Source organism: Orcinus orca, chromosome X, assembly GCF_937001465.1.
Source record: "Orcinus orca chromosome X, mOrcOrc1.1, whole genome shotgun sequence".
In the NCBI taxonomy this organism is placed as follows: Eukaryota; Metazoa; Chordata; class Mammalia; order Artiodactyla; family Delphinidae; genus Orcinus; species Orcinus orca.
In genome coordinates this window covers 50,617,569-50,630,015 of record NC_064580.1, presented here as the reverse complement: position 1 = coordinate 50,630,015, position 12,447 = coordinate 50,617,569, and positions in this window count along the sequence as shown.

Genomic DNA, 12,447 nt, shown 5'->3' with positions numbered 1-12,447 from the left:
TCTAAGGTGCTTGCCTGCCCGTGGGCATGTGTTGCTGTGGGTATCCGGCTGTGGGTGCTTGATTGCCTGGTCTTCTGAGCGGCGGCCAGCACCAACCTGCCTGGGCTTGTGGACAGGGAGGCGACCGCTCGTAAGTCATACAGTGAAATGTACACTGTTCGGATCACGCCATTGGATTGGGAACCAACGGCAAGCAGGGTGCAACTTGAGGGGGCCCCTGCTGGCTCACGTTTGGACTTGAAGGGCTTCCATAAGGAGAACAACTGCACCGAATGGAAAGTCAAGAGATAATTTTGCAAGCCTCGAGTTCGTCATGCTGTTTCACTGCGAAGTAACTCCTAGATCTTGTTTGGTTTTGTTGATGTTTAGTTTTCTGGGTTTTCCCGGAGGGTGACAATGCCCTCCACCGCTGGAGAAGGGAAAAGATGTCGAGGAGGAAGGGGAAGAGTCCGAAGTGAACCACACGACTGCCTTCTCCTACACTCGTGCCTCCCCCTTAACGAAAGAGCAGACGTGCGAGGAGGAGGCTGAGGACACTAGGCCAGCTCAGAATAGACAGTGAAAGGAATAGAGGGAAGCAGTAACTGACCACCACCACCACCACCACCGTCACCATCACCACCACCTCCACCACCGTCGCCACGACAACCACGAGCGATGCCGTGGATCCAGTGCACAGGCGCTTCACTGTGTATCTTTTGCAACATGCACAGGGAGTGACAGGGAGACACAAGCTGCCGGCAGACCAAAGGACAGGCCACCAGGCAGCCCCTTGACCTGGGCTTGGCGGCGGGGGCGGCGTGGGGGTCCCTCCTGAGTGCCATCAAGGGCTCCGACTCAGCAGTGGGCCCGCCGGGCCTACAGAAGGCAAAAGGAGAGGTAGAGCCACCTCTGACACCCTGAGTATGTCATGGGTACACTGCAAAGGGCCAAAGAGCCTCGGGATGCACTCAGGGCACTCAGGAAAGGTTAGGTAGAACCCTGGGAAATCTAGGTTACTAAGGGGAGGTAAGGGACACGAGAGGGGCGAGGTAATCCCCGATGGCAATTAAGGGATGGCTGTGAGGGAATGCCCCTTACTCTCCTAGTCCACGGGGGCATTTTCCCTTGCACAGGGAAAGTACATGTATTGGCCATGTTGAGCTTCCCAGGCACGCTCCCAACCGTGCCTTTTGTCCAGAGGGAAGAACTGAAAGTAAGGCATTGAGTGGAAGGCAGGAGCCGAAAGCGGAGAGCAAACAGAAATCAAAAGAAAGGACCATAATGGAGGTGAAGCATGAAGGCGATCCCCAGGGCACACTGTGTTCCAAGTTGGCAGATGGAACCGGCCGAAGCCTCCTGGGGCTTCCTGAGGGAAGAGCCGTCAGCCAAGGCTAAGTCTCAGCCACTCAGGCAAGGGGCAGAAGCGTGTCCAGGGAGAGGCCTGTTTGGCGATGCTGTAGTGCCCAACTGGGAAGTGGAAATAGCAACAGAAAAGGGCAAGGAGGAAGAACAGGGAACAAGGAAGGTAGGGCAACCGTCGGGTCCACGGAGACGGGCAGAGTGGGTACCAGTGCGGGGGCCTGCGCAGGCGTGCTGCCCTGAATGTGACCATGTGCGGGGTGGTGGGGGCGTGCGTGCGCGAGCCCGAGTGATTTCAGTAACATTAAGCCCTGGCGAACACAGGCAAGGGTGTGAAGCGATGCTGAGAGTAGGGGTTCCACCACGTGCTGCTCCCAATCCCTGCCCTCCTTCCTCCCTGCATCTCCCCCAAATCAGTGTCCGATGTGCCCTGATGTTTCATGCCTGGGAAAGATCCCCCTTAGGCCCTACAGGAAGGTGGTGACTTTTGTGGTCGCGGGATGTTTTCGTGTGTTTGTTTTTTCTCACCAATTTCAAAGGTGGGCCTACTTCCTGGGACAGCTTGGCCTACAAGAATGTCCCAAACAGACACTCCACTCCTCAATTCTAAGAGTCCTTCAGATACTTCAGCGTGTGCGAAATCCCTGGGACGTGGATGTGCTTTCCCTTGGAGCTCCCTCCTGCTCGCTCTGCACACCTAGGAAGACTTTAGAGGAGCAAAGAAAGGAAACGTTGAGGAAACTGTAAGGAGCCTCACGATCACCTTCCACATTGGTCTCGCGCCAGGCTCTGGGTGGCATATGGGCATGACATCCTTAAACACTCACGCCACGGTGACCGCCTGCTTTGCTTTGCATCTGCGGACACAAAATGTCACCAGCCTCTTCAGTAAACAAAGGTTGTGGCCCTGCCATCGGCACTCACACACTGCCTCTGCCCCCAAGGGTGGCCCCCGAGGGCAATTCAAGATGGAGAAAAGCAGGATAGTAGTCCTGGAAAGTTCAGATGCATACCTAGGAATGATTTCAATGGACCAAGACTCTTGTGTCTTCCCATGATTAGAAAAGCGCTCAAATCTCTGACTTGAGATGTTCTGGGTGAGGTGTTGCGGTTGTTGTTGGTGGTGGTGGTGGTGCTGGTGCTGTGTTTATGTCATTGTTTTGTTTTTTGTCTTTGTGATTAGCAGCAATCTTTTGGTATTCCCCGACATGTTTCTATTTTTTCCTCTTTTATTCAACGAAAACTCCTACATAGCCTGGCTCTTTCCTCCCGTACTAATTCAAGACCTTTCCATAGCACTTTGTGAGTGGCTGTCGCCGTGTCTGTAGTGCTCAGTAAGATCCCCGAATAAAAGGTTCCTCTCAGCTTTTACGTTGTACCTTTTTCTTCTCTACACATCCCAGTCGGCTCTGGATAAAGGCCCTGATCCCTTGTTTTGAGGCTCTGCCTGGAAATGCATCATAGGGTTAGGGTTAGGGTTAGGGTTAGGTTTAGGGTTAGGGTTAGAGGTAGGGTTAGGGTTATAGTTAGGGTTAGGTTTAGGGTTAGGGTTAGAGGTAGGGTTAGGGTTTTAGTTAGGGTTAGGTTTAGGGTTACGGTTGTGGTTGTGGTTGTGGTTGTGGTTAGGGGTTAGGGTTAGGGTTAGTGTTAGGGTTTGGGTTAGGGTTAGTGTTAGTGTTAGGGTTAGGGTTAGGGATAGCGTTAGGGAACGGGTACGGTTTATGGTACAGGTTAGGGTACGACAACGGTTTAGGGTTAGGGTACGTGTTAGGATACGGGTTAGTGTTACAGTACGGATTAGGATTATGTTACGGGTTAGGGTAAGGATTAGGGTAAGCGTTAGTGTTAATGTTAGGGTTAGGGTTAGGGTTAGGGAACGGGTACAGTTTAGGGTACAGATCAGGGTATGACAACGGTTTAGGGTTAGCGTACGTGTTAGGGTACGGGTAGGGTAGTTGTTAGGGTACGGGTACGGGTTAGGGTTAGGGAACGCGTACGGGTGACGGTTAGGATTAGAGTTAGGGTTAGGGAACGGGTACGGTTTAGGGTACAGGTTAGTGTACGACAACGGTTTAGGGTTAGCGTAAGTGTTAGGGTACGGGTTAGTGTTAGTGTACGGGTTAGGATGAGGGTACGGGTTAGGGTAAGCCTTCGGGTAAGGTGTTGAGTGGTTCTTCAGAAGTGGCTTCTGAGATGTGTGCATGTGCGTGTCCGTGTGTGAGTGTGTGTGTGTGTGTGACTGTGTGTGTGTGTGTGTGTGTGCGCGCGTGTTTCCCGGGGATCCATAATTTCCCCTGCAAGATCTCACGGGTCTTCCAGTGAGAACACTAGGCCAGTGTCAGAGGTTAGGTCGAGAAGCAGAGTGATCTCCATGCCAAAGCAAGCCAAAAAGCTCCCTTCTTCCACATGACCCTCCAAACCCCAAGACCCACTTCCCCTCCCCCTCCGCCCTGTATCCCACTTCTCCCAAAGGATAAAAATTCACAGGGGCACCTGGAAAGAATTGAGCATGACATGTGGACGGGCTTCTGGCGCAGAACTGAAGCCTGAGAGCCTGGCTAGCGAGGCCTGCGGGAAGAAAGACCCCGGTGGTAGCGAACTTGTGGACAAATGTAGTCGAGGCCAAGTGGCCTTCCCCAAGTAGGCCCACCGGTGCGACCCATGCCATCCCCAAAAGTCCCACCCCTGCGCACAAAGGATGCTCGGGGTTTCCACGCAGGGATGCAGCGCGGTGGTCACCTCCGGACCCTTGTGACTCAAGTAAAGAAGGGTTCACAACCTTCGGAACCTTCCCGGGATGTGTCTGCCACTGACCCACAGGATCTTTGTCCCAGTGAAGCACTCAACTTGAGCAGAACAGAGGTTGCTCCCTAGGAAGTGATGCGGTGCAGACAAGCCACAGGACAGGAGTCAGAAGATACAAAGAAGAAACTGCAAGCTCACTGGTGGGATCTCTGCAGTGTCGTCGACAGCGGCGTTCACTGTGAACCAGGGCATCAAGGGAATCAAGAACTGCCTAGCTACACTTGCGGGTTTGGTGGAAAGTGGCCAAGTTGGTGAAGAGCCCAGCTGAAGGTGACATGGGTGGTCGGTGAGCTGGACTATGGATGGGGATGAGGATAATGGGATATTGGTGCCTCTGTGGCTGCTGCTGCTGCTGCTGTTGATGATGATGATAATGATGATGATGATGACGGGGAGAAGGAGGAGGAGGAGGAGGTGGAGGAGGACGAGGACGACGACCAGAAAGAGGACGAGGACCAGGACGAGGAAGGTGATCTAATAGTTTCACAGCCAGCACTACACACCGTCCACTGTTTGGAAGTTAAAGGCAGGCGCGGAAGGCTCGGTGGGGGTAGGGAAAGGGGAGACTGCCATTTCTGGAGCCACAGTGCCATCCAGCGGAATGCGTTATGTGAAAAGCCCAGGCAGCCGAGCTGTGTCTTCTGCCCTGCGCAGGGAACCGCGAGGCTGTGCTGGGCAGAATGGGTTCTGCCCAAGGCGCAGGAGGTCTCCTCCGCGGGGTTTCAGAGGCCTGTGAGGGCGCCGTGCGCGCCAGTGCGACCCTGTGGGGAAAATCATGAGCCCTCGGGGCCCCGGACACAGCAGGCAATTCCCGGACTGTCCAGCCCAGGGAGCGGAGCTTCCCCCGTCAGCCATTTTGGGGGTGGGCCCAGAGCAACCCTGCAACTTTTCCTCCGGTGTCCCTGCTGGGGAGTGCCGGGGTGCCCTGCCTGCGGCCGCACTGGGGTCACGTGGCCCCCTTCCTCACCGGAAGCTGAGGGTCTTAGAGGTCCTGGAGCCGGGGCCATTTGCACCGGGCATCCCAGGGGCGGCCATCTCGTGCTGCCCCTGGGGTCTCTGAGGGCCTTGCCCAGCTGCACAACCAGGGTCCAGTCCCCCGCGGAGAGCACACATGAAGGCACGGCCCGGAGCCCATTGCCCATGTGCACCCTCAGGACACACACCCACCCCAGCCCCACGCCGCGCCGTCCCCACTGGGCCAGTTGCTTCCAGCCCTGTGGCTGTCTCCATCCCTTGAGACCTGGTAACTGGCTTTGAGCGAAACCATCTCCGCTTGGTGGCAGTATAGCTCCATCAAGGCCAACTAAGCGCCTAACCCTGCCCCCACTACATCATCAGGCCTGGGTTCTCCTCCCCTTCTAATGTAAAACCAAAAGCAAAACCAAACCAACACAGACAGTGCCACGAAGGAGGAGAGAAAAGGAAAGAAAGCAACCACCCACCGGCACCCACGCGGACCACCAAATGCACAGGACGAAAGGACCACTGGCCACGAGGCTGGACCCCCTGCAGTCCGTTCCACTTCCTTTCCTCCAACCCCCTTTTTCTTGACTCCTGCTCTTGGGAGAAGTAAAAGGCAAAGGATACACCAAGCGACCTGGCTGGGTGACATTGCCTGAGTGTCTAAATCACAGGATTTCTCCTGGACCAGGTGGCAGCCACCTTACTGGTGGCGAAAACCCCGCTGGCTTGCAAGTCACTTTGTTGCAGGACTCCGCTTCCCTTTGAAGGCCCGGAGCTTCGGCTTGAGGCCACCACCTCGGGCTGGCCCAACAGTGCAGCCAGAAGTGGCTGGCCCAACCCGGAGGCGCCCCCAACATGGGGTGCCAAGGACTGGCTCTGGGCGGGCTGGCCTTGCCCTCACACAGGAACCTTGCAAGGCTAACAAACATCGCCAGTCACAGAGCCCCACACAGGGCCTTGCTTCTCTTGAGGATGGGCACAGACTCTGCTCCCACTTGGAGACCCCATTTATCTGGCTAAACAAGGGACGTTTCAGGTTTACACTGGCAGCTTGGGTCCACCTGCTGACCGACGACTATCACCTGGAACACAGAATGGCTGCGTGTCCCTTTTTGAGAGCCCCTCTGGGAATGCGTGTTTCAGCCATTCTCAGAGTACTTGCTGCGGTCAGGGGGTGGGGTGGGGGTGGGGTGGGGGGAGACAGGTGCGAGGGTATAGAGGAAAGCACAGGTGACAGCGTGTGTCAGTATGTTTGTGGTTGTGTGAGGGTGTGCTGTGTGTGGCGGGGTAGGAAGACAGGGTGTGTGTGTGTGTGTGTGCGTGTGTGTGTGTGTTTGTCTGTGTGTGTGTGTACTCGAGCCCATGCTCTCACACCTGTCTAAGGTGCTTGCCTGCCCGTGGGCATGTGTTCCTGTGGGTATCCGGCTGTGGGTGCTTGATTGCCTGGTCTTCTGAGCGGCGGCCAGCACCAACCTGCCTGGGCTTGTGGACAGGGAGGCGACCGCTCGTAAGTCATACAGTGAAATGTACACTGTTCGGATCACGCCATTGGATTGGGAACCAACGGCAAGCAGGGTGCAACTTGAGGGGGCCCCTGCTGGCTCACGTTTGGACTTGAAGGGCTTCCATAAGGAGAACAACTGCACCGAATGGAAAGTCAAGAGATAATTTTGCAAGCCTCGAGTTCGTCATGCTGTTTCACTGCGAAGTAACTCCTAGATCTTGTTTGGTTTTGTTGATGTTTAGTTTTCTGGGTTTTCCCGGAGGGTGACAATGCCCTCCACCGCTGGAGAAGGGAAAAGATGTCGAGGAGGAAGGGGAAGAGTCCGAAGTGAACCACACGACTGCCTTCTCCTACACTCGTGCCTCCCCCTTAACGAAAGAGCAGACGTGCGAGGAGGACGCTGAGGACACTAGGCCAGCTCAGAATAGACAGTGAAAGGAATAGAGGGAAGCAGTAACTGACCACCACCACCACCACCACCGTCACCATCACCACCACCTCCACCACCGTCGCCACGACAACCACGAGCGATGCCGTGGATCCAGTGCAGAGGCGCTTCACTGTGTATCTTTTGCAACATGCACAGGGAGTGACAGGGAGACACAAGCTGCCGGCAGACCAAAGGACAGGCCACCAGGCAGCCCCTTGACCTGGGCTTGGCGGCGGGGGCGGCGTGGGGGTCCCTCCTGAGTGCCATCAAGGGCTCCGACTCAGCAGTGGGCCCGCCGGGCCTACAGAAGGCAAAAGGAGAGGTAGAGCCACCTCTGACACCCTGAGTATGTCATGGGTACACTGCAAAGGGCCAAAGAGCCTCGGGATGCACTCAGGGCACTCAGGAAAGGTTAGGTAGAACCCTGGGAAATCTAGGTTACTAAGGGGAGGTAAGGGACACGAGAGGGGCGAGGTAATCCCCGATGGCAATTAAGGGATGGCTGTGAGGGAATGCCCCTTACTCTCCTAGTCCACGGGGGCATTTTCCCTTGCACAGGGAAAGTACATGTGTTGGCCATGTTGAGCTTCCCAGGCACGCTCCCAACCGTGCCTTTTGTCCAGAGGGAAGAACTGAAAGTAAGGCATTGAGTGGAAGGCAGGAGCCGAAAGCGGAGAGCAAACAGAAATCAAAAGAAAGAACCATAATGGAGGTGAAGCATGAAGGCGATCCCCAGGGCACACTGTGTCCCAAGTTGGCAGATGGAACCGGCCGAAGCCTCCTGGGGCTTCCTGAGGGAAGAGCCATCAGCCAAGGCTAAGTCTCAGCCACTCAGGTAAGGGGCAGAAGCGTGTCCAGGGAGAGGCCTGTTTGGCGATGCTGTAGTGCCCAACTGGGAAGTGGAAATAGCAACAGAAAAGGGCAAGGAGGAAGAACAGGGAACAAGGAAGGTAGGGCAACCGTCGGGTCCACGGAGACGGGCAGAGTGGGTACCAGTGCGGGGGCCTGCGCAGGCGTGCTGCCCTGAATGTGACCATGTGCGGGGTGGTGGGGGCGTGCGTGCGCGAGCCCGAGTGATTTCAGTAACATTAAGCCCTGGCGAACACAGGCAAGGGTGTGAAGCGATGCTGAGAGTAGGGGTTCCACCACGTGCTGCTCCCAATCCCTGCCCTCCTTCCTCCCTGCATTTCCCCCAAATCAGTGTCCGATGTGCCCTGATGTTTCATGCCTGGGAAAGATCCCCCTTAGGCCCTACAGGAAGGTGGTGACTTTTGTGGTCGCGGGATGTTTTCGTGTGTTTGTTTTTTCTCACCAATTTCAAAGGTGGGTCTACTTCCTGGGACAGCTTGGCCTACAAGAATGTCCCAAACAGACACTCCACTCCTCAATTCTAAGAGTCCTTCAGATACTTCAGTGTGTGCGAAATCCCTGGGACGTGGATGTGCTTTCCCTTGGAGCTCCCTCCTGCTCGCTCTGCACACCTAGGAAGACTTTAGAGGAGCAAAGAAAGGAAACGTTGAGGAAACTGTAAGGAGCCTCACGATCACCTTCCACATTGGTCTCGCGCCAGGCTCTGGGTGGCATATGGGCATGACATCCTTAAACACTCACGCCACGGTGACCGCCTGCTTTGCTTTGCATCTGCGGACACAAAATGTCACCAGCCTCTTCAGTAAACAAAGGTTGTGGCCCTGCCATCGGCACTCACACACTGCCTCTGCCCCCAAGGGTGGCCCCCGAGGGCAATTCAAGATGGAGAAAAGCAGGATAGTAGTCCTGGAAAGTTCAGATGCATACCTAGGAATGATTTCAATGGACCAAGACTCTTGTGTCTTCCCATGATTAGAAAAGCGCTCAAATCTCTGACTTGAGATGTTCTGGGTGAGGTGTTGCGGTTGTTGTTGGTGGTGGTGGTGGTGCTGGTGCTGTGTTTATGTCATTGTTTTGTTTTTTGTCTTTGTGATTAGCAGCAATCTTTTGGTATTCCCCGACATGTTTCTATTTTTTCCTCTTTTATTCAACGAAAACTCCTACATAGCCTGGCTCTTTCCTCCCGTACTAATTCAAAACCTTTCCATAGCACTTTGTGAGTGGCTGTCGCCGTGTCTGTAGTGCTCAGTAAGATCCCCGAATAAAAGGTTCCTCTCAGCTTTTACGTTGTACCTTTTTCTTCTCTACACATCCCAGTCGGCTCTGGATAAAGGCCCTGATCCCTTGTTTTGAGGCTCTGCCTGGAAATGCATCATAGGGTTAGGGTTAGGGTTAGGGTTAGGGTTAGGTTTAGGGTTACGGTTGGGTTTGGTGTTGGTGTTGTGGTTAGGGGTTAGGTTTAGGGTTAGGGTTAGAGGTAGGGTTAGGGTTTTAGTTAGGGTTAGGTTTAGGGTTACGGTTGTGGTTGTGGTTGTGGTTGTGGTTAGGGGTTAGGGTTAGGGTTAGTGTTAGGGTTTGGGTTAGGGTTAGTGTTAGTGTTAGGGTTAGGGTTAGGGATAGCGTTAGGGAACGGGTACGGTTTATGGTACAGGTTAGGGTACGACAACGGTTTAGGGTTAGGGTACGTGTTAGGATACGGGTTAGTGTTACAGTACGGATTAGGATTATGTTACGGGTTAGGGTAAGGATTAGGGTAAGCGTTAGTGTTAATGTTAGGGTTAGGGTTAGGGTTAGGGAACGGGTACAGTTTAGGGTACAGATCAGGGTATGACAACGGTTTAGGGTTAGCGTACGTGTTAGGGTACGGGTAGGGTAGTTGTTAGGGTACGGGTACGGGTTAGGGTTAGGGAACGCGTACGGGTGACGGTTAGGATTAGAGTTAGGGTTAGGGAACGGGTACGGTTTAGGGTACAGGTTAGTGTACGACAACGGTTTAGGGTTAGCGTAAGTGTTAGGGTACGGGTTAGTGTTAGTGTACGGGTTAGGATGAGGGTACGGGTTAGGGTAAGCCTTCGGGTAAGGTGTTGAGTGGTTCTTCAGAAGTGGCTTCTGAGATGTGTGCATGTGCGTGTCCGTGTGTGAGTGTGTGTGTGTGTGTGACTGTGTGTGTGTGTGTGTGTGTGCGCGCGTGTTTCCCGGGGATCCATAATTTCCCCTGCAAGATCTCACGGGTCTTCCAGTGAGAACACTAGGCCAGTGTCAGAGGTTAGGTTGAGAAGCAGAGTGATCTCCATGCCAAAGCAAGCCAAAAAGCTCCCTTCTTCCACATGACCCTCCAAACCCCAAGACCCACTTCCCCTCCCCCTCCGCCCTGTATCCCACTTCTCCCAAAGGATAAAAATTCACAGGGGCACCTGGAAAGAATTGAGCATGACATGTGGACGGGCTTCTGGCGCAGAACTGAAGCCTGAGAGCCTGGCTAGCGAGGCCTGCGGGAAGAAAGACCCCGGTGGTAGCGAACTTGTGGACAAATGTAGTCGAGGCCAAGTGGCCTTCCCCAAGTAGGCCCACCGGTGCGACCCATGCCATCCCCAAAAGTCCCACCCCTGCGCACAAAGGATGCTCGGGGTTTCCACGCAGGGATGCAGCGCGGTGGTCACCTCCGGACCCTTGTGACTCAAGTAAAGAAGGGTTCACAACCTTCGGAACCTTCCCGGGATGTGTCTGCCACTGACCCACAGGATCTTTGTCCCAGTGAAGCACTCAACTTGAGCAGAACAGAGGTTGCTCCCTAGGAAGTGATGCGGTGCAGACAAGCCACAGGACAGGAGTCAGAAGATACAAAGAAGAAACTGCAAGCTCACTGGTGGGATCTCTGCAGTGTCGTCGACAGCGGCGTTCACTGTGAACCAGGGCATCAAGGGAATCAAGAACTGCCTAGCTACACTTGCGGGTTTGGTGGAAAGTGGCCAAGTTGGTGAAGAGCCCAGCTGAAGGTGACATGGGTGGTCGGTGAGCTGGACTATGGATGGGGATGAGGATAATGGGATATTGGTGCCTCTGTGGCTGCTGCTGCTGCTGCTGTTGATGATGATGATAATGATGATGATGATGATGATGATGATGGGGAGAAGGAGGAGGAGGTGGAGGAGGACGAGGACGAGGACGAAGACCAGGACGAGGACGAGGACGAGGAAGGTGATCTAATAGTTTCACAGCCAGCACTACACACCGTCCACTGTTTGGAAGTTAAAGGCAGGCGCGGAAGGCTCGGTGGGGGTAGGGAAAGGGGAGACTGCCATTTCTGGAGCCACGGTGCCATCCGGCGGAATGGGTTATGTGAAAAGCCCAGGCAGCCGAGCTGTGTCTTCTGCCCTGCGCAGGGAACCGCGAGGCTGTGCTGGGCAGAATGGGTTCTGCCCAAGGCGCAGGAGGTCTCCTCCACGGGGTTTCAGAGGCCTGTGAGGGCGCCGTGCGCGCCAGTGCGACCCTGTGGGGAAAATCATGAGCCCTCGGGGCCCCGGACACAGCAGGCAGTTCCCGGACTGTCCAGCCCAGGGAGCGGAGCTTCCCCCGTCAGCCATTTTGGGGGTGGGCCCAGAGCAACCCTGCAACTTTTCCTCCGGTGTCCCTGCTGGGGAGTGCCGGGGTGCCCTGCCTGCGGCCGCACTGGGGTCACGTGGCCCCCTTCCTCACCGGAAGCTGAGGGTCTTAGAGGTCCTGGAGCCGGGGCCATTTGCACCGGGCATCCCAGGGGCGGCCATCTCGTGCTGCCCCTGGGGTTTCTGAGGGCCTTGCCCAGCTGCACAACCAGGGTCCAGTCCCCCGCGGAGAGCACACATGAAGGCACGGCCCGGAGCCCATTGCCCATGTGCACCCTCAGGACACACACCCACCCCAGCCCCACGCCGCGCCGTCCCCACTGGGCCAGTTGCTTCCAGCCCTGTGGCTGTCTCCATCCCTTGAGACCTGGTAACTGGCTTTGAGCGAAACCATCTCCGCTTGGTGGCAGTATAGCTCCATCAAGGCCAACTAAGCGCCTAACCCTGCCCCCACTACATCATCAGGCCTGGGTTCTCCTCCCCTTCTAATGTAAAACCAAAAGCAAAACCAAACCAACACAGACAGTGCCACGAAGGAGGAGAGAAAAGGAAAGAAAGCAACCACCCACCGGCACCCACGCGGACCACCAAATGCACAGGACGAAAGGACCACTGGCCACGAGGCTGGACCCCCTGCAGTCCTTTCCACTTCCTTTCCTCCAACCCCCTTTTTCTTGACTCCTGCTCTTGGGAGAAGTAAAAGGCAAAGGATACACCAAGCGACCTGGCTGGGTGACATTGCCTGAGTGTCTAAATCACAGGATTTCTCCTGGACCAGGTGGCAGCCACCTTACTGGTGACGAAAACCCCGCTGGCTTGCAAGTCACTTTGTTGCAGGACTCCGCTTCCCTTTGAAGGCCCGGAGCTTCGGCTTGAGGCCACCACCTCGGGCTGGCCCAACAGTGCAGCCAGAAGTGGCTGGCCCAACCCGG